The sequence below is a fragment of the Pelobates fuscus genome, unplaced genomic scaffold, assembly GCF_036172605.1.
Source record: "Pelobates fuscus isolate aPelFus1 unplaced genomic scaffold, aPelFus1.pri scaffold_53, whole genome shotgun sequence".
NCBI lineage: Eukaryota > Metazoa > Chordata > Amphibia > Anura > Pelobatidae > Pelobates > Pelobates fuscus.
The window spans coordinates 95,047-117,366 of record NW_026961871.1 but is presented as its reverse complement, the minus strand read 5'-3'; positions in this window follow the sequence as shown (position 1 = coordinate 117,366).

Genomic DNA, 22,320 nt, shown 5'->3' with positions numbered 1-22,320 from the left:
TGTTCTGAATGTGGCTTAGTACACATCAGAGAATTCACACGTACAGAATGGAGAAATAGTTTTGTCAGTAAACCAGATTTTGTTAAACATCAGTTAACGCACACAGAATTTTTAATATCTTTATGAATTAACATGGGAATAAAACTTCTAATACTGTGAATTGTTTTTATGCTGACACAATAAATAATACCTGTGACAGTAGCAATGTGTAAATGATGCATTGGTATTGTGATTGTGTTAACTCTACAGAGAGCCTCTTTACTTTCCTCCCCTTTGCTATTACTGGTAAATTTGAAAACTTCTGTACCTTCCATGCACAACTCTTGCTTTCTTTAATGCTTGTTTATTTTTGGTAGTGTTAGAATTATTGCACATATTGTCTGGTTAATTGATGTTCCCCATTTATCAATTTCACGTATCTAATCTCTCCCATTGATTGGTTCAATTTTCTCACCTAATGTATGCATGCCTCTTCACCCATAGTTTGATTTATCTAACCCCAGACTCGGTTTGTGACCCAAACAACAGCATTCATAAGTTTCACTCAGGACTCAGAGCTAACAGGTGTTGCAGCCAAAGCCACATGGAAACATTTCTGGAAGATCAAGTCCCTCAAAACCCATCTCCTCAGACTGTGGCATGTGAAAGTAACTGTTCTGCTACTTCCCACCAAGTTGCTTGGTTGCTATTATCGGTTGCAGAAATTTTGGCTGCCAAAATTTTTGGTCAAAAATGGTCCTATAGGGGGCGGGGCCTGACCGGGAAGCTGAACAGACATGCTTTCTGTGAGCTCCCGAGCCTAAACCTGATTTTCGGCAGAAAACAGTGGGAAAATTGCCTAATTCAGAACCCCACCGCACCTCACCTTGCTATATGGAGGCAGGGGTACCGGGGGACACATCGCCTGTTCAAATGCCCATTGGGAAACCAGAGGTTTGGGGCCTACACCATGCAGAGCGGAGAAGAGATGGCCGCTCTCCTGGCTCACCCAACACTGCAGCACCCGAAGCATTGGGCCTCTTCCCCCCCTTAGGACCAGGTGAGGGTTATCCTGGTCCACGCCAGTGAGTACCACATGCATACACGGACCGCAGAAGATGGCAGTGGCCTTAATCATACCCCCAACCAGCAAACTGCCACTGGCAAGATGGCGACCAAAATGGCCGCTGCCACGTGTGCTCGAGACAAAGAAATCTGACCTCGAGGCCAGGCTGGACGAGCTGTTTGCCAGTAGTGATGTACCGAACTGTTCGCCGGCGAATAGTTCCTGGCAAACATAGCGTGTTCGCGTTCGCCGCCGTGGGCGAACACATGCGCGGTTCGATCCGCCCCCTATTCGTCATCATTGAGTAAACTTTGACCCTGTGACTCACGGTCAGCAGACACATTCCAGCCAATCAGCAGCACACCCTCCCTAGCAGACCCTCCCACCTCCTGGACAGCATGCATTTTAGATTCATTTGGAAGCTGCATACATTTTTTTTTATTTTTTTTTTAAATTCTTTATTTTTGTAGTGCATGGAGGTATAACAAATGAGCATGTGGTACCCCAACGGCATTCCTCAGGCTTTTCAAGTAACAATAGGGTATATGTTAAAACCCTAGTCTGCGCGGAGCCCTCCATGGGTGAAGATGGATTAATTGTTTTTTGCGCTCGGGTTTTTTATTTTATTTTTAAGTTCGACGGGTATGATGGCTTTTTATTTGGCCTTTTTTGGGGCTGAAAAATGAAGATTTTAGAAAAAAGAAGAAGTTGAATAGTAAGTTGAATTTTACTTTACAGGGTAGTAATTTTATTCCCCCTCACAATTTTTTAGGGTGAGAGGGGTAGGTAGGGGCTTTTTTTTTTTTCATTCTCTTTTTATTTTAATTTTATCACCATAATTTCATTGTACAAAAACATGTTTAAAAATTCATATTCATACACATAAAGACTTAGACAAAACACAACACATCCCACCCCCCCACTAGAGCTCCACATACTTTCAAATTTTACTTCTTTTTTTTTTTTTTTTTCAAATGGTATCAATGGTTTCAAATATTACATTTGTAGTAATTTTTTTTCCCAATTTACCCATAGGCTCAAATTATCATTCAGAAACTTGCAGTGATCCTTTTCCATTTTGATTTGGTAAATCAACTGAATTGTTATTAATTTGATGTTAAATACGGTATCTCCCTTCCAGTTCCTTGCTATTATTATTTTACAGGCTGTTAAACAATGAATAATTAAAAATTGATTTATTTTATTTAAGTTTGGCCATTGGTAGTGTAATAGCATTGTTTCAGGTTTTAGAAATATTTTTACTCCACACAGTGTATGGGTGATAAATTGAGCCCACTGCCCTACAACTATCACTTTTTTTGCATGACCACCACATGTGGATATAATTTCCTTTTTCCTCTCTACACTTCCAGCACTTTGAGTCCATGGATGTATCAAATTTAGCTATTTTAATTGGAGTCATATACCATTGGTAAGCCAACTTGAAGTGTGTTTCTATCAATATAAAGGAATGGACATATTTATAGATTTTTTGTAAGATAGCTATCCATTCGTCTAATTCTATATTTATTTTTAATTCAATGTTCCATTTTTTAACAGCGCTTGTTAGGACTGAATCATTCATTGGGACTAACATTCTAACACATCTAGAGAACAGCTGCTTTGTTTTATTCTGGTATAAAATTGATTTTAAAATGTCGTACATTTTACCCTCTTTTACTAACTCCACTTTCTCCAAAAAATATTTTACTCTAAGGTACGTATATACATCTTTAGCAGAGAACTTAAACTCTTCTATCAACGTTTTATAGGGTTTGATTTTACCCTCTTTAGTCAGATCTTTTAAAGTATTTATTCCTTTTTCCTTCCAAGATTTTAGGGAAATATTCTCCATATTTATTTCGATTATGTCTAACTTTTGGAAATCAAATATTTTATTTACCAAATCGATTTTTTTCCATATTGGAATAATCTGTCCTAGAATATATGATCTGGATAAGTTGCATTTTTTTGTTGTCCAGAGTAAGTCTAGAGGATCTCTTACTTGACCAGATTCTACTTCTGTCCACCACCATACTTCCTCTTTATTTTGTTTTATCTGTCCAGCCATGACATGCATTATAATCCCAGCCTCATAATATTTTCTTATATTTGGATATCCCAAGCCTCCCTTCTTTATTCCTCTTGATAGTATTTCATTTTTAATCCTGGGTTTTTTCCCTCGCAATACAAAATTAGAGAAGGAATTGTTAATCATTGTTAACCATGCACTCGGGATTTCCAATGGAAGCATTCTAAACATATAGATCCATTTTGGCAAAACATATGATTTCAAAATGTTTATTCTTCCTCCCCAAGATACTTCTAGTTTTCTCCATTCTTTCAGATTCTTATTAGTTTCTTTTAGAAGATCCATGAAGTTTATTCTCATAATGTTTTCTACTTTTCTGCTAATTTTGATTCCTAGATATGGGAACGTTTTAGCTTTAATAAAATTATATGTTTCTTGATAAGCATCTATTTCTTGCTTCGACATATTGATATATACAGCCGTTGATTTTGTTTTATTTAATTTATAATTTGATACTGCACTGTACATTTCAATTTCTGTCATTGCATTTGATATTGATGTTGACGTATTACTTAAAAATAGAATAGTGTCATCTGCGTAGAGAGATATTTTAAGTTCTTTCTGGCTTGCTGTGAATCCCTTAATATTTTCGTTATTTCTAATTCTGTTAGCTAACACCTCTATAGTTACTATAAACAGTAAAGGGGACAACGGGCAGCCTTGTCTGGTCCCGTTGTTCAATTTGAACCAGTCTGAGCATATGCCAGGGCCAATTGTTCTCGCTGTAGGGTCTTTGTATAAAGCTAAAATTGCATCAAGCAACCATCCCTGTATACCTAGTTCTTCTAGAGTAATCTTCATAAAGTCCCAGCTGACCCTGTCAAAGGCTTTCTCAGCATCTAAAGACAGGATCAGCATGGGACTTTCTCTACGTTGTGATATATCTAGTACATCTATCAAACGTCTGATATTATTGCTTGGCATTCTGTCTGAAACAAAACCTGTTTGATCAGGATGTATTAGTTGTTTCATAGCTTCTTTTAATCTACTAGCTATAATTGCAGAAAATATCTTTATATCTACATTTATTAATGATATTGGGCGGTAGCTCTGAACTTTAGTTGGATCTTTCCCTGGTTTCAGTATGGGTAGAATATTTGCTTTAAGCATTTCTTCTGGGAATCTGCCCTTTTTAACTGCCGTATTAAAAGTAATTTTTAGGTAACCTGTCAGTTGGAGTTTCATTATTTTATAGAATTTGTTCCCAAATCCATCCGGACCTGGCGTTTTATGATTTTCTAGTTTATCTATTATTGTATTGATCTCTTCTTCTGTAATTTCTTTGTTTAAATTATCTACTTGAATTTCTGTTATTTTATTCAATTTTGCTGATATATATTATTTTATTATTTCTAAAGGGGTATTTACTGAATGACTATATAGATTAGCATAATACTCATTAAATGCTTTCCCTATCTGTTCTGGGGAAAGGAAAATGGTATCATCTGTTATTATTTTATCAACCCTATTAAGTGTATTTCTTTTTTTCAGCATATTCGACATTATTTTATCAGCTCTGTTAGATTTATGATAATATTTGATTTTAAGTTTATGCATATTTATTCTAATTTTTTCATAGGTTTTTTCCTGGATTTCAGATTTGATGTTTTCTATTTTTATCTGATTTTCTTTTGTTGGGTTTGTATTGTTTTTCTTATTTAGATTATACAGTTCGATATAGAGATCTTGAACATTTGCACCTTTTTCTTTGTTCTTTAATTTGTTAAGCATTATACAATGTCCCCTTATTACTGCTTTATACGAACACCATAGAGTATCGTTTTCTACTTGTCCATTATTATTTTCTTCAAAATAGCAAGTAGTCATTTTATCTATATAGGATTTATATTCTTTATTTGATAATATTGATTCATCTAGCCTCCAGGTTGTATTCTTACTGCAATTTACTTTATTACTATTTAGTTCCAGACACACACTGTCATGGTCTGACCATATTACTGGTATGATTTCTATTTTTTTTGTTCTTTGTATCAGTTTAGAATCTCCAAAAACAAAATCTATTCGCGAATGCGAATTATGAGGCCAGGAGTAAAACGTGAATTCCTTCACTGCAGGATTTTTAAGTCTCCATATGTCAAATAAGGCCTCTCTTTTCATCAAGTTGTTAAAAATCCTTGCGTTTTTTAGAACTTGTAACTCCCAAATGGTTTGGTTTTCAGAGAACTTGTCTAGCAAGGGATCTTGTATGCAATTAAAGTCCCCTGCGTATATCTTTAATCCTACTCCTACTTTCTCAACCTTATTTAATACTTTTCTCAATAGACACATGGGATTTTTGTTGGGCAGATAAACATTAATTAGAGTGAAGAGTTCGTCATTAATGGTAGCTATTAGAATGATGAATCTCCCCTCTAAGTCTGTTTCCATAAATTTTATGTTTATTTTTAAATCTTTTGCAAAGAATATTGCAACCCCTTCCTTTTTTCCCTCCTCTCTAGAAGAACAAATTTTTGGGGAAAGGATCTACTGATCCATCTTTTTTCGTCTTGTTTACGCCAGTGTGTCTCTTGGATCATAGCAATTTGAACCTGTTCCTTTTTTAAATACTCTTGAAAGGCTTGTCTTTTTTGCGGGATATTTAATCCTTGAATATTTCATGTTATTATTTTAACCATTTTCGTAAATTTGTTTTTTTTTTTTTTATTAAACTAGTGAGCTCTCGTGGACAATACAAAAAATAGACATCACAATACATAAATGAAACCACTACAAGTATATTTAGTACTTGGAGTATATTTCCACTCTTTCCTAAGACTCTAAAGAGAGTCGAAAAACAATTTCCTTGGCGGGTCATAATGCCCACTATTAACCTTTACAGGTTACGGCAGGGGAGGCTCGAACATGGAGGAACCAAATCTGGGAGAAAGGAAAAAAACAAAAAAAAACAGAAACAGAAACAAAACAGAGGCTAAGCCCTGACAATTGTCTTAAGTATATTCTATTCTCTTATTTTCTCTGGTGTCTTCCCTTAATTACTTTGATCATTTAATCCCTTTTTAGTTCGTCTCTATTACCCCTTAAACCCTTAATAAACACCGCACACAAAAAAAAATTAAAAAAAAATCTTTTTACGTGGTTATCCTTCCTTTCATTTTTCTTTTTTTTTCTGTATTCGTGTATATATACTTTCTATTTACATTCTTAACTATAAGTTATTTCTTAACACTTCTGTGTTTCTATTTTCTTCTGTGTTTCATATTTGTTTAACTTTTTCACACCAATAATTTTCTACTTTTACTATTTTTACCTTGTGCTGCACTTCAATTATTTTAATTTTGTGTTTCTCTTTTGTGCAAAAGGGAGAAAAGAAAAATGTACTTTACTTCCCCACATTAATATAATAAATTCTTCTTCTCTTTTCTTTCCTTCCCTCTAACTTTCCATTCTTTAATTACAAGTGTGCATTTTGTATTTCTAAGTGTACCCTTTTCTCCACAAAAATTCTGTGTGTCTTCTAAAATATCAATTCTATTTTTTTACAAAAAAAAAAAAACAGTTGACTATTCTATACGTGACTATCTTTTAACTTAGGCTTTCTTCTCTATTTTGATTTCTCCTTTGTTTACAGTCTATTCTCTATAATTTCAGCCTAGATGTATCAGCGTCCTTTGTTACTTTCTGACTTTCTTTAGATCAATTTATTTCTTCTTATGCTTTTTAGTCTTCAGTGACTTTGCTTCCTCTTCTTTTTCTTCTTCCCTTCTTCTCCCTCGCTTTTCTCTTCCTTATCCATTTTATACAGTTATTTCTTTTTCTTCCTTAACCATTCTTCAATCTGAGATGGAGTCGTGAATGTCTCTGGTATTCCTTCTGTAATGATCTTTATTTTGCTGGGGTAGATCCACGAGTATTTTATGTTTAAACTTCTTAGTGAGCTTGTAGCCGTCATAAATTTCTTTCTTTGTTGTCTCGTATAGAAAGATAAATCTTGAAATATCTTGATGTCTCCAAATTTTTCTGTATTGATCTGTTTTGTTCGAGCTGCGTGTAATACAGCTTCCTTAAATTGAAAGGACTGAAAATTGATTATTATATCTCTTGGCAATTGCTGGGGGATCGATCTAGGTTTGCTTAAGCGATGGTATCTCTCCATTTTAGCATTTAGGGTCGACAGATCTAGATTAAATGTTGCCCATAAGGTATCGAGGTACTCAGGTATTTTATCTTGTGTAACTGCCTCTGACACATTTCTTAATCTCAGATTGTTTCTTCTTGAGCGATCTTCTAGATCTCCTAATGTTCCTTCTATTTGTTTCATTTGATTGTTCAGCTGCTCATTTTGTTCTTTATATGCTCTGCTTTCAAATTCCAAAGCTGAGATGTTTTCTTCACTTTGCTTTAGCTTTTCCGTTATTTCCTGAAACTGTTTTTTTGTTTCAGCTGTATTTTTATTGAATTCTGCGGTTATTGCCACCAGCTGCTCTTCTAAACATTGTTTTAGAAAATCTGCTGTAATATCATTTTCTGTTTGGCTGGATGGACTTTGAATTGATTCTTCGCTTTTTGAAGAGTATATTATTGAGCTGTCTACATTTTTTTCTACAATAGATTTGTGTCCTGGTGAAAAGAAACTTGAGGGATTTTTTTTTTCTATTTGTCGATCTTGCTTTGCTGCTTTCTTAATGGCAGCTTTTCCTGATGACTTGGTTGCCATGATCTTTCCCCCCCCCCCCTTTTTTTTTCCTTCTCCTTCTCCTTTATTTATAGTTTTTCAGAATTCAAAGTCTTTCTCTCTCTCTTTTTTTTCCTTTTTCCTTCCTCTCCCCCTCTTTTCTTCTTTTTCTTCTTTTATGTTAAATTATATTTACAGTTGTATTTACAGTTTACTTTATTTTTTTGTTTTTTTTTACTGTTCAATTTGCCAGGTTTTTCTGACTTTGGTGCTTTAATTTGTCTTCTTTTTACCTGCTTTTATGTTCACAGTACTTTCCCTTTAAACACAGGTCCACTGTTAATTTCCATTCGTTGTTTAATTCTTCTTTTATATTAATTATATTTACAATTCTCCCTTCTTTTGTTTTGTTTTTCAATTCACCAGCACTTTCTGCCTTTGGTCCGTTTATCTATCTTCTTTTTTTTCTGCTTTTTTTTCTCCCTTTTTTCTGCCTTTCTGTCCCCAGTACTTTCCCTCTAATCAGAGGCAATTCAGATCCAAAAGTCGTTTGATTTTAATCAATTAGGTCGGATTAGTTTCCTTTATGGTATGGCTTTTTTTTTCCTATTTTTAAACTTTACTTTTCTTTACTTCCCTTATCTCTCCTCCTTAGCATTCCTTTAACTCTCTCTTTTTCTTTATTTTTTATCCTTAAATCAGTCCTTTCAGTCCTTTCACTACCTTATTCTCTTTTTCCCTTTATAACTTAATACTTCGTTTGTCTTATTTTAATTTGGTTATAGTATTTTTCCAATGGCTGTTTCTCCCCCTTTTTTTTTCTTCTTACTCTCTCCTCTCTCGGTTCTCTCTAGCCCAGCTTAAAAAGTTGTATAGTAAAAGGGAAGTACTTAGCTTATCTTCATTTCATATAAGCTGTGTAATTTCGTCTTCTCTGTGTCCTGTCCTTTGCAATTTCTCCGCTTCAGTCAGTGCCTCGTGTGAGTTTGTAGGACGCCGCGTTCCTCCTCCATTCCGATCTCAGCCTCCCCGCCTCAGGATGCGTGCGTACCTCCGCCCTCCTCTACGTCATCACGCCTCCGTGCCTCCCTTTGTGGCTTTCTGGTAGGTAGGGGCTTTTTTATTTGGTGTGTGACTAGGGGCTTGGGGACCCCTAGTCACCTTTGATGGGGGAGGGGGGTATTTTCATTTAGGGCCCCCACCCGCCGCTCAGGGGTGGGGGCTGGGGGGGGACAGTAGGTCCCCCCCTTATTGTTTTTTAGGGCCCCCACCCACTGCGCAGGGGTGGGGGCCGGGGGGGAGGACAGTAGGTCCCCCACCCGCCGCGCAGGGGTGGGGGCCGGGGGGAGGACAGTAGGTCCCCCCCCATTATTCTTTTATAGGGCCCCCACCCGCAGCTGAGGAGACATGTTACTCTGTATATAGAGGGAGCCATGTTACACTGTATATAGAGGGAGCCATGTTTACATGGTATATAGAGGGAGCCATGTCACTCTGTATATCGATGCAGTGGCGTACTTAGGGGGGGCGGTCCGCCCCGGGTACCACTCACTAGGGGGGTGCCCGGGTGAACTTTCGCAGGGGCAGCGAAATGCCACCCTGTGTCTTGTGTAAAGGGACCGGCCGCTAATAAGACTACCTACCCGAGTTTCCCATCCAGCAGCAGCAGGGTCCTCTGTTCTCGCGATCCGCGAGAATGTTGCCATAGCAACACTATCGCGGATCGCGAGAACAGAGGACCCTGCTGCTGCTGGATGGGAAACTACACACTGCATACACACTACACACACTGCACACACTGCATACACTCTACACACACTATACACACTATACAGACACTGCATACACTCTACACACACTGCACACACTACACACACTGCATACACACTGTGACGAAGTGCCCTTCGCCACTTGTGCCTGGAGGGGACTACTGGCTAGCCTCCTGCCTTCCGACTATGGCCCATGTGCTGATAGCGGTATTTTCCCCTGTAGAAAGGTTTATTTGTGTATTTCTGCTGGGCCGTTCTGGACTTTCAGTATGGTAGTAGTGCTATCCCAGATAGCTATGCCATGGAGCCTATTTGTGTAACAAAAGACTATGGAAAAGACTTTGGCTCCATGGCGATTGTATGTATGTGATCTGAGCGCCATTCAATAATAATGTGCACTCAGATCTAAGCTATCTGGGGATATGTTGCATGTATATGTTTTATGTAGTCATTGTAACATTGTGTAATTTTATGTCTTTTTGTAACCATGTGGTTAATGGAGTCTTGCCTCTGTTCTGGGAGGTAATTTGATTACTTCCCAATTATCTCCAGGATAGAGAGGAGGGATTGTGATGTCACTGTGGGAGTGTTTTGTTTGTATTGTCTGTGATTGGTTGCACTGTGTCCCACCCTGTGGGATGTTCCCTTGCATGGGGACTTGCATAAAAGCCAGTGTGTGGTCATTAAAATCAGATCATCTGGGGGGCGTGGCCAAGCTCATGGCGCGGACGGTCGCATGTAACTAGCGCTCCGCTCCAAACGGCCCAAAAAAGCGTTTTTAACCAGCGAAATCTACCAGAACTTCTCCGCAATCTTCAGACAAGATGTCCCAACTGAAGACTAAACAAAAGCCCCAGGATAAAGGAGACAAAAACGCGTTCTTCGGAACCAAATCGCGGCTGTCTAAACAAGCCGCTGCACACGAGAGCGACCAAGATGGCGACGACGGTGATGATACACTGCCTCTACACACTGATCCAGCAGGGAACTTACCGGTCACACAAGAAGTACTGCAAAAGTGTCTGGACGCTATGTCCAACAAGATCCTGGACACTCTAAACAGACAATTAGCAGAGATCAGAAAGGATATGCGAGATCTGGGTGACCGCACTGCCAGAGTGGAAAACAAAATGGACGAATATGCTGAGGCCCACAACGATATGGCGGACCACGTGCAGAGCCTGGAAAATCAACAGCACCAGCTTCAATTGAAGGTGATGGACTTAGAAGACAGATCACGGAGACAAAACATAAGATTCAGGGGTATCCCTGAGGATGTGAAACACCCGGATTTGACAGCATACCTGACAGACTTATTTCAAACCGGCCGCCATGCTGCTAATAGACAGAGCACATAGGGTGGCAAAGCCCAAATTCCTACCGGCCGAAGCACCTAGAGACGTACTAGCGAAAATGCACTACTACCATATCAAAGAGGAAATAATGCAGGCCTCAAGGAGACGCAGAGACATGCCGGACAAATACAAATCCATTCAGCTTTACTCAGACCTATCTGCCATGACTTTGCAAAAACGCAGGGAATTTAAAGACATTACAGAAGCACTCAGAGCTCAGCAAGTACCGTACCGGTGGGGACACCCGGTCCGCCTCACGGTCCAGAGAAACGGAACGATTACTACCATTATGTCCCCGGACGAGGGCAGGAAAATTCTCCGCTCCTGGGGGATAGCAACACCCCAACATCCCGAAAAAAGCTCCACAACTCAGAGGCTATCGCCAGAGTGGAAGAGGCAACGCAAGTGAGCCTACCCTGGGCACAACTGATCACCGCCGCGACTACTATGTCGAAAGGGTTTGATAATACGCACACACACAAATGTACTGTTGCATTGTTGATTGTGTTGGCAGAAATTATGAGTTCAGTTAAATTATAAGTAAAGTTATGTTAATCTGTGAATAAGACCTGTAATTGCCAGGATTTGCTCCGAGATAGTCACTAGCATGAGCACAAACCTGCTACTAGAGGCGCAAGCCTCACACGATAGTCAGCCTAAGAGCAGCTAACTTGCGTAGGCTATGGGAGCTAAGGTACCGGGCAGAGACAATGTTTGTGTATATGAATGTAGGAACAGGAGTGCGGTAAGGGCTTCCATATCAAACAGGCCCGAAGGTTGACATTGGTTGACATTGGTCCCATGTGCACAATGATTTTATAATGCAGGTTATAGGCTGGGAGTCACTACGGCTCCTCTGAAGGTACCAGGCTGACACCGACTAAGTATAGACGCTAAATGGAGCGGCAAATCAGATCATAGATAGTAACACAAGATGTAACATAGCACGGGTTAGGACAACGCGAGCTAACACCCAAAAACCCCTGGGAAGCCGCGATAGGAATGTTAAATGTTTAATGTTTTTGTTAGAACGATGTATGTTATATTTGCAACGGCTAGAAGAGCCGAATTCTGCTACAATGTGTAAAAGTACAAGTATGTTAATATGGTACAAGTAGGCAGCACAAGGTGTACAGAGGGAGGACAGAAGGAGACGTTAGACCTGGAAGATACCAGTCGCGGACGATGTCTGACAGCTAAAAGATAATCTTTTGAGACACCTGACTAATAAGGGCCTAGTCGAATACAGACACATTGAAGATGGGACAGAAATCCCACCCCCACGAGGTTACGTGGAATAGTAACCAAACCCACGTTTGGGTATTAGTGGTGACGACCACCGTTATGTTTTTTCCCAGTTACCCCCCTGTGACCCTCAAACTGATATCCAATACCCCTATAGCCTCAGTAAAATGTTCCAGGTATGCCCATGAACATAGCTACACGCTAACGAAAGTAGCATGGTATGACATGAAGCCTAGAGATCAAAAGTATAGGAACACCAGCCCCCCAACCGCAACGACACCCAACACAAGTAAAAATAGACTCTGTGGAATGGACAGCTCCCACACAATAAAATCCCAATATGAAAATATATTCCCATAATGTAAAATGACTAAACACGCCTTATAAACGCCATTGCCTCTTCAGAGCGTTGAAACAAGAGGCGGCCGAAATTGTGTGCCTCCAAGAAACACACTTTAAAATCAGCCCGAATCTAAGACCAGATCAGTTCCCCCATCAATACCACGCAACCACAGGACACAAATCCAAAGGAGTAACAATTCTAATCAGCAGTAAAATAGCATACACATACCATGACTCCCTCATAGACCCTCTGGGCAGATACATTATCTTAGTATGCACTATAAACAATAGCTTATACACCATTGTCTCGGCATATGCACCCAATGGGGGTCAAAGAAATTTCCTACATCAGCTGTTAACCAAGGTCACGCGACTCCAGAAAGGGATGCTAATCCTTTGTGGGGATTTTAACCACATTTTAGATCCCAAACTAGACACCACAGCACAGCCGGGCTCACAGGCGAAGAGGAAACAGACTCAGGCATGTAAGACATACCAAAAACTGCTAGACGACCACCAACTGTATGATACATGGAGAATACTTAACCCACAAACAAAAGATTACACATATTACTCGGCCCCGCATAAAACATACACCCGCATCGATAGATTCCACATCCACAGAACATGCCTAGACCAGATACTCGATAGCAACATCAATACAATTAATTGGTCAGATCATGCGGCTATAACACTCACAGTTAAAGACCAATATGACTACAAGCATAGAAGTCCGTGGAGACTCAATGAATCCTTGTTAAATGACCATACTTTCACCAGACAACTAGAGGACGAACTGACTCAGTATTTCGACACGAACTACACAGAACAGACTGACGTAAATATAGTATGGCAGGCACACAAATCAGTCGCTAGGGGCTTGCTAATACGACGAGCGGCGCAAATCAAACGCAGCTCACAAAGACAATGGATACAATGGAACACTCAACTGACCGACCTAACCACCAAAAACAAAACGTCACCGACGGACACACTACAAGCCCAAATCAAGGACATACAGGATAAAATCAGAGAACACACTCTAAAAAGAGTAAGCTACAATATTCATAAACTCAAACAACAACAATATACACAGGGCAACAGGGCCAGTAAGCTGCTAGCGTCCAGACTTAAGCAACGAGTAACCAATAGCAGAATACCATACATAATAGATCAAAACAACAAAAAACTCTTATCCCCTGTGGATATAAGCAACGCATTCGCCTCTTACTATGGAGGACTTTACAACTTAGAGGACGATACCCACTTAAAACAAAAGGAGGAAGACATACGCTCATACCTAGAAACCACTCACTTACCCACTCTGACACCCACACAGATAGGAGAACTCACAGCTCCCATGACATCACAAGAAGTCACAGCCGCCATTAAAGCGTTACCGAAAAACAAGGCACCAGGGCCAGACGGCTTCTCTAACATATACTACCAAAAATTCCACCGTATCTTATCACCTTACCTCACACTGCTGTTTAATCGGGCTACACAAACAGGTACACTCCCGGAGGAACTACTAATGGCACATATTATCACACTCCCAAAACCAGGCAAACCCCCAACGCACTGCCCCAACTTCAGACCGATATCGCTCCTCAACACCGATGCGAAACTATACGCCAAAGTGCATGCACACAGGTTAAGCAACATACTGCCCCACCTGATACACACAGATCAGGTGGGCTTTGTAGCTGGTAGGCAGGGATCAGATAACACACGCAAGGTGATGGACCTGGTGCACAGCATGAGAAGAGGGGGGATCGGGGGCCTCCTGGTGTCTCTTGATGCTGAGAAGGCCTTCGATCGCCTAAGTTGGTCCTTCCTGCAGGAGGTGTTAAACAAATTCGCATTCCCGCAACAATTTATCAAAGTGATCAAAGCCCTATATAGCAGTCCAACGGCCAAAGTAGTGACAGCAGGATTTTGCTCAGATACCATCAGGATCACTAATGGTACAAGACAGGGGTGCCCCTTGTCGCCTCTGCTATACGTCCTGGCTCTAGAGCCGCTAGCAGCCAAAATTAGAGAAGAAATATCCATAAAAGGGGTCCGGCTAGGAAACGATGAATACAAACTAAGCCTATTTGCGGACGATATCTTTCTGACCCTGACAGAGCCATACATCTCACTCCCTAACCTCATGAAACATATAGCACAATATGGGAAATACTCTTACTATAAACTCAACTTGACCAAAACGCAAGCTATGGGGATTAATATTAAAACACAGCAAATGGAGATACTAAAAGAAAAATTTACACTAGACTGGCGCACAGACTTCCTAACCTTCCTGGGTCTGAAAATAGCAAAAAACCCAATGGATTTGTATAAACTCAACTATTTACACATCCTGTCGCATTTCAAAGATACTCTAAAGACTTGGGAGGGCAAGTTCATCTCGTGGGTGGGCCGCATAGCAGCGGTCAAAATGACACTGTTGCCAAAACTACAATATCTTTACCGGACACTACAAATACCACTGCCTAACAGTTTTTTCCGCACGACCCAAAATTTGCTCCTCAGATTTGTGTGGCAAAATAAGAAATTGAGAATAGCCACAAAGATCTTGCAGAGGGACACAATCGAGGGAGGCCTGGGATTCCCTGACATACAAAAATATTACAATGCAGCAATACTTCATACAATCTCGCAACTGTCGCCACGCCCTGACCAGCCGCAATGGCTCCACATAGAATCTCATTGGGCTCAACACACCACAATATATTCATACCTATGGACTCCGCGACAATGTAGACCCCCAACGCACCACTTACTACCCACATCCCAATTGCTACTCGAAATCTGGGACTCAGTGTATAAAAGTGTAACAGCCTATCACCCTTTTCCGCTAGCGACACCAATGGAAGTAATGTCGAGAACGATACCCACACTAGATCACAAAAAGTGGCTAGAGCATGGTATTAAATATATTGCACAGCTGTATGATAAAGCGGAGCTCATGCAGTTCCCGGTATTACAAAAAACATATAACCTCCCACACCGCATGCTATTTCCATACTTACAGCTTAAATCTTATCTAACAGGCACCAACCCTCAGCCGCATGCCCTTACGCAACACCAAACACTCTCTGGCTTTGAGAAAATATGCACGAACGCACTACCACCCAAAAAAGTGATTTCCTTGTGTTATAAAGCCCTAATACATTCACAACCTAAAGTAAAACTCACATATAAACAGGCTTGGCACAAAGAACTGAATCACATAATTAATGAGGAAAGCTGGGAAAGAGCCTACTCTTCACACCGAGGCATCACATCATGCACTGGCCATTTAGAACTCCAAAGGAAAATACTGTATCGTTGGTACCTGGTACCTGATAGAATACACAAAATATGGCCTCAAACCTCCACTAACCAGTGCTGGAGGTGCAAAGCCAAGGTGGGGACGATGTTACACATATGGTGGTCATGTGATAAATTGATGCCCTTTTGGCGTAAGGTTACACAACTCATTCAGAAATCCACAAACTCAGAAACGGAGCCCACTGTCGAGACGTACCTCTTATTTATCCCTCCAGAGGACATGTCTAGGGCCCAATGGGCAGTAACCTACCACATACTGATATCAGCAGCAACAGTGATAGCCAGGCTTTGGAAATCACCTACACCACCAACCCACCACGCTCTTCTCAACCAAATTCATACTAATTGGCAATATGAAACGATGTTTGCACAACAAAAAGGAATGAACCAGACAATGGCAAAAGCTAACTTGATGTGGAAAGAATATTGGGAGCACACACAAACCAAAACCACAACACAGGCCACTTCTCAGGTTTAACAGAGGCTTAATTAAAACCCATGAGGGAAAGGTACTTTGTCTCGGGGAGGCGAATGCTAGAACACAGAGGGGCATAGCTCAAAAATGGTTTGAATGACCTTATAATATGTATAACGCTAAGTTACTGTTGGCAACCATCCCTTATCCTTCCCCACCCTCCCCCGACCCCATGCAACTAAGAAAAAGCTCATAAGATGTGATTGAAAGTAATGGAGATACACTGTTGACTATGTTGTATGATATGTAAACCTTGATTTACTGTTCCCACCCTTATCTTTTTTCTGTACCCCACATGACTGCAAAATAAAAATTGTCAAATTGAAAAAAAAAAAAAAAAAAAAAAATCAGATCATCTGGAACCTTCTCTTAAGCCTTGGCTCATGTTTGGGGGAAGGGATACCTACACTCTGGGGATTGCTATAATCACTTACTCCCCAGAGTAAGCTCTTGCAATAGCTGGATGTGTTCCTGCTACGCTCTCTGGATTTAGGAGTGTTTCACCCACTGGGCATGAACCTCTGGTCGTGGATCCAGGGTGGGTGGAGACAGCGAGACCCCGGCGCAGCTGTATCCCTGGAAGTGGGGTCTGCAGTGCTGATGATGTCGGTTGGAGTGCTTGGAGTCCTCAGCGAGCACTAGGAGCATCGGTTGGCGGAGGTACCCAGTCGGAGTGCCAGCGTTCCGTCACATTTGGTGGCAAGCGGCGGGATGGCGTCCTAGTGCGAGGACCAGCAGCTCGGAGACACCGGAAACGTGTGGAGTTACGGATTCATAATTGAGGGCAAAGCTAGCCTCTGCGCAGTGTCCCTACCTACAGCAACATGGAGCTAGCAAGACCCTGGACAGCAGCCAGTGAATTGCAAATCTGCCTGTCACAGTGCTATGAGGGTGCTGATTTCATGAAGGAAGTAAAGGCGCGGCTGGTCTGGTTTGGCCCAAACACCTCAGATGAGGTGGTCCATCACGTGATGCGCCAGTTGAGTGCTGAGAACCAAGAAGCACAGGACTTCGAGTACCAACTGTGGAGTTTGGGGGTATTGACACCCCGTCTCCAGCGACAGAGTGAGTTACAGGGAGAGGAGAGCAGCGACCTCCCTTCCCAGCGGCAGTGCACGGTACAAAGGGAAGAGGCAACCGGTCTCTCTCCCCAGCGGCGGCCTGAGTATCAGGAGGAGGTGATGGTAGATCCCTCCCCCGTACAGCAACCAGCGTCCTGGGGAGGGGAGGCAACCGGCCTCCCTCTCCAACAGCAGCCGGAGGTGGGCGACCTCATAGACTTGTCCTGGGGACACACAGAGATGGCAAGCGGAGATGGGACCGAAGTCTCTCTGCCGGCCCTACAAGGATGCTGGGCAATCAGCCCAGGTCCCCAGCGGCAGTATAATATCCCCAGACTTATTTGGGACAATGCTCCTTTAAGACTTTGTCCCCAGTGTCCCCAGACTTATTTGGGACAATGCTCCCTTAAGACTTTGTCCCCAGACTTATTTGGGACAATGCCCCTTTAAGACTTTGTTCCCAGTATCCCCAGACTGTTAATATACTGTGTTCCTGGCTTTCTCCCACTTGGTTCAGTAAATGGGGCTTACTGAACCAAGTACCACACAGGCGGACCACCCAGAAGTGGAAGTGTGCAGGCAATTTACCTTCCAGGCTGGGAGCCTGCTGTAGGTAAATTGCCGAACGCTGGGTGGCCGCCATTCGACAGACGAACACGTGGCGGCGGCAATCTTTAATTCAGCTGAAGTTTTACCTTCTCCAGACTTCAATGCATTCGACAGTTCGAACACCGTTCGCCAGTTCATTCGCCAGTTCATTCGCCAGTTCGACAATTCGAATGGTTGTCGTTCGTCTGTTTGAACTGACTTTAACATGGGAAATAGACCGACCGCACAGCCTAAATCTATGGAACTGTTTTGGGCAGGAAAATGTGCTTGCAGTCAGTCATAAAGGGACCTCCAGCTAACTTTTTAACCCCTGGATGGAATTGGCTGAATTTTGGTTATGTTTATATTTAAAGTTTTATGTGAATATGATGCATATTTTTAAAGATACAGTGTATGTATAAAAAGTGTATTTTTCCTGCCTGTGATAGATTACATTAACCCATTGTGTTCAGTAATTATATCACAGGCAGAGGGGAGTGATTGTATGTTTGTGCTGGGTGTGTTTTACGGTTCTCCTGTAAATGATTGGTTGTACTGTGTCACACCCTGAGGGATGTCCCCTTGCATGGGGACTTGCATAAAAGCCAGTGTGTGGCCATTACAGTGGAGTTCCTGCTTAACCCTCAAAGTGAAGTGTCGTCTTGTTATTGGGGGGGGGGGGGGATTTATTGTATGCTGTTCCAGTTTGACTGCTAGGAGTGTAAACCTATTCGTATGTTTTTGCCTATTTACAGCATTCATATGCTTGAGAGAATTTATATGCTTCTCAGGTTCGGTGATTGTGGTGTCTGCCAGAGTGGTTGGAGTCCTCAGGAAGCGCTAGGAACATCCTTTAACTGAGGTACCCAGTCGGGGTGTCCGTCGATCCGTTACAACAGTGACAGAGGGATATGGTGACTAGTGACAGAGGGAGGGAGGGGGTGACTAGTGACAGAGGGAGAGGGTGACTAGTGACAGAGGGAGGGAGGGGGTGACAGTGACAGAGGGTGGAGGTGACAGAGGGAGGGGGGTGACTAGTGACAGAGGGAGGGGGTGACTAGTGACAGAGGGAGGGAGTGGGTGACACAGTGGGGGAGGGGGTGACTAGTGACAGAGGGAGGGGGAGGTGACAGAGGGAGGGTGGGGGTGACTAGTGACAGAGAGAGGGGGTGACACAGTGACAGAGGGAGGGGGTGACACAGTGACAGAGGGAGGGTGGGGATGACAGTGGGGGAGGGGGTGACTAGTGACAGAGGGAGGGTGGGGGTGACACAGTGGGGGAGGGGGTGACTAGTGACACTGGGAGGGTGGGGATGACACAGTGGGGGAGGGGGTGACTAGTGACAGAGGGAGGGTGGGGGTGACTAGTGACAGAGGGAGGGTGGGGGTGACACAGTGACAGAGGGAGGGTGGGGGTGACACAGTGGGGGAGGGGTGACTATTGACATATTTCCCTTATTTCCTACCCCTCTCTCTGCTCCCTCTGGTCTCCCAGGCTGTTGCTCCTTCACATCTCTTTGAGAGGGCTCTGAGAGTACAGGCCCACCTCTCCCATCACACAGAGCGCCGCGTGGGACAGGAAGTAGACCTGGCAGAGAGCTGGTGAAGCTGCCATGTCTCATGTGAGGATGGGGGTAGGGGGAGTAATATGCAGAGCGGTAGGTTGTGGGGCCCTGCGCTCCATCAGGCGCCCCACAACCTATTAATAAAATAGATTTTTATTTTATTTTTTTGCCGTTCCAGTTGATCTCGGATCTCTCCAGCTGGAGCATGGCTGTGCGGCCGGGACCCTGGCTGTCTCGGGCCCTCAGTCCATGACCGATGTGCCCTAGTGGTCAGTCCGCTCCTGTACTGTTATACACTGTTATATTGGTATAATATATTGGGGTCATTGCCAGGGGTATTTAGGTACGGAAGGAGATTGCATTAAAATATCCTTATTGTTTGGCAATGACCCTAAAATGTTGTATAAGTTATTGATGATAATATAATAAAGCTGTGGACTTTATATTTCCAACAGAAATCGGTGTCTGTGTTTATTATAGGTAATGGGGATGGTTTATGGAACATGACGAATAACGACTGTGCGCATGTCAAGAGGCGGACTGCCCCTCAAGCAGGAGAGATGCAGCTCGGGGTGGTATCCAGGGTTCCGTGGACATCGGGGGACAACTTCAGACACGGCCATTCCAAAATATAATATGGCTGGGGATGGTGGGCAATGACTTTTGGTTATGTTAAGCCTAATTATATATTTACTTATTTATTAAAGCCGTGGACACATTTATCCATAAATCAGTAGTGTGGTGATTATTTGGGGAGGGGATTGTTGGGGGGTTTTAGATCTACCTGCCCTTATCGTGACAATACACATGCCATGTGGGCAATGTGGCATGGATGTGGGTATAAACATATAGCAAGCAATCATATTTGTATTGTATTAAAATGTAGCAATGCGGTTTTATTAGCCATGAGAGAGGCCGTGACTACATTATCTTGACACCATTACAGGTTTACATTTGTACAAACATTCAGCACATACTGCGTAACAGGAAAATATTTACACAACAAAATATTTCTGCTACAACAACCACTAAATATTAGAGGGAACATTGTGTACTAATCTCATTAATTTCTACATGAAAACGGTCTTTATACAGATATAGTGCTGACTGAATAGGAACACAGTGGGATTTTACGGATTTGGCAGTTTTTTAAATTACATTAATCATTATAGCTCCCATCACACTCAGCCAGCTAATATTCAATAATAATCAGCCAGTACACATAATGACACACACATTCACACACAGGCATAAAACACATGATGGGAATTGTAGTCGAGAGCAGCTATCAGTACCAGAGCTGACATTACAGTATACCTACTTACATGTCTCTGTGGATTGTGTTACGTAGGACGTACCAAGAGACAACCACACGTTCGAGTGGAAGAGCATATACGTTATATAAACACGGGATTTAAGGGACACAGTGTGTCTCAACACTTTAATATTAAACATGACAGCAATCCGGGATTTACATTATTAGGTATACAGAGAGTGATAAGTGATTGGAGGGATGGAGCCAGCGACCTGAGACAAGGAAACAAAGGAACGACAGCCCAGTGTATCTGACATTTCAGATACAAAAAACTCTAACTCTCATCACAATCAGACAACACAAACTCACACACACACACACGGATTTGAATTAAAACACAATCTCTAACATGCAGGATACACGCTGTGACTATAGTTTAATTATAGAGATGTCTGTCTGTATTGAGTAATTCTGCTTTAATGTCAGTAACTGTGACGGAACCATCCGTCTGTCTGGTACTTTAGTGGATTCGACTATTTTAGGCCATCCGTCTAAAGGACTGATTTGTGATGTTATAAAGCATGTTTTACCGTTCCAGCCTGTTTTCCAGCCGTTCACCTCATTTCGCACGAACTCCATGTCGAACATATGGGTGGCCGCCATTTTGGGACTTTTGCACGTGTTCGCGGCCATCTTGCGTGCGAACAGCGGTGTTTGCCTGTGAACGCGTGGAACTAAAACCGGATACCCAAACAGGCGAACACCGCTGAGACCTCCATACACCCAGAAGTTCGTGTTGGAACTACCGAACGACGAGCCATTCGGTAGTTACTTGTAATCGGCTATGGGGAATCCAGCGAACTCGGAGATAGTTGTGGATGATGAGGATTTCGTATGATTTTAACAGGCGAACGGAGACCGACTGCAGGGCCAAAACTTATGGAACTCTTTTCGGCTAGAAGATCCGTGCAGTCGGTCAAAACTTCAATCATCCATAACTCCCTAACGCCTTAACCGAATGGGCTGAGATTTGGACAGAGTGTTCCCCTAACCAAGACCTTTCAAGCGGTGCTGGACTTAAAGGTGTACCCCCTAGTTTTGGGGTACATCCATAACTGGGGTAAATTATTGTACAGTATAATTGTGTTATGTGATTATCTGAGGGGAGGAGAGGTGGGGGTGTTACCCTGTGTATAATTGGTTATTTTCATCCTCCCCCTGGGAGTGTCCTGTGTGTGCCTTTTCCTAATAAAAAGCAGGCTGGATGTTCCAGTCCTCAGATCTTGTTTTGACCCTCAACACGGAGCTTCAGTCTCGTTATTGGGGGGATTCTTATTTACGCTTAAGGACTATTATTGGGAATATATGCCGTTTGGTGGATATCGTTATTTGAGAGATCACTACTTCCCCTGGTTATGGTTCGTGGATTATACAGTATACGAACAAGGACTTGATACGGTGAGAGGGGAAGGTGGACTAAATGGTGACTTACTTAAGACAAAAAGGTGTCTTAACAGTAACATTCACCCACAATCACACACAGTGACACACAGAGC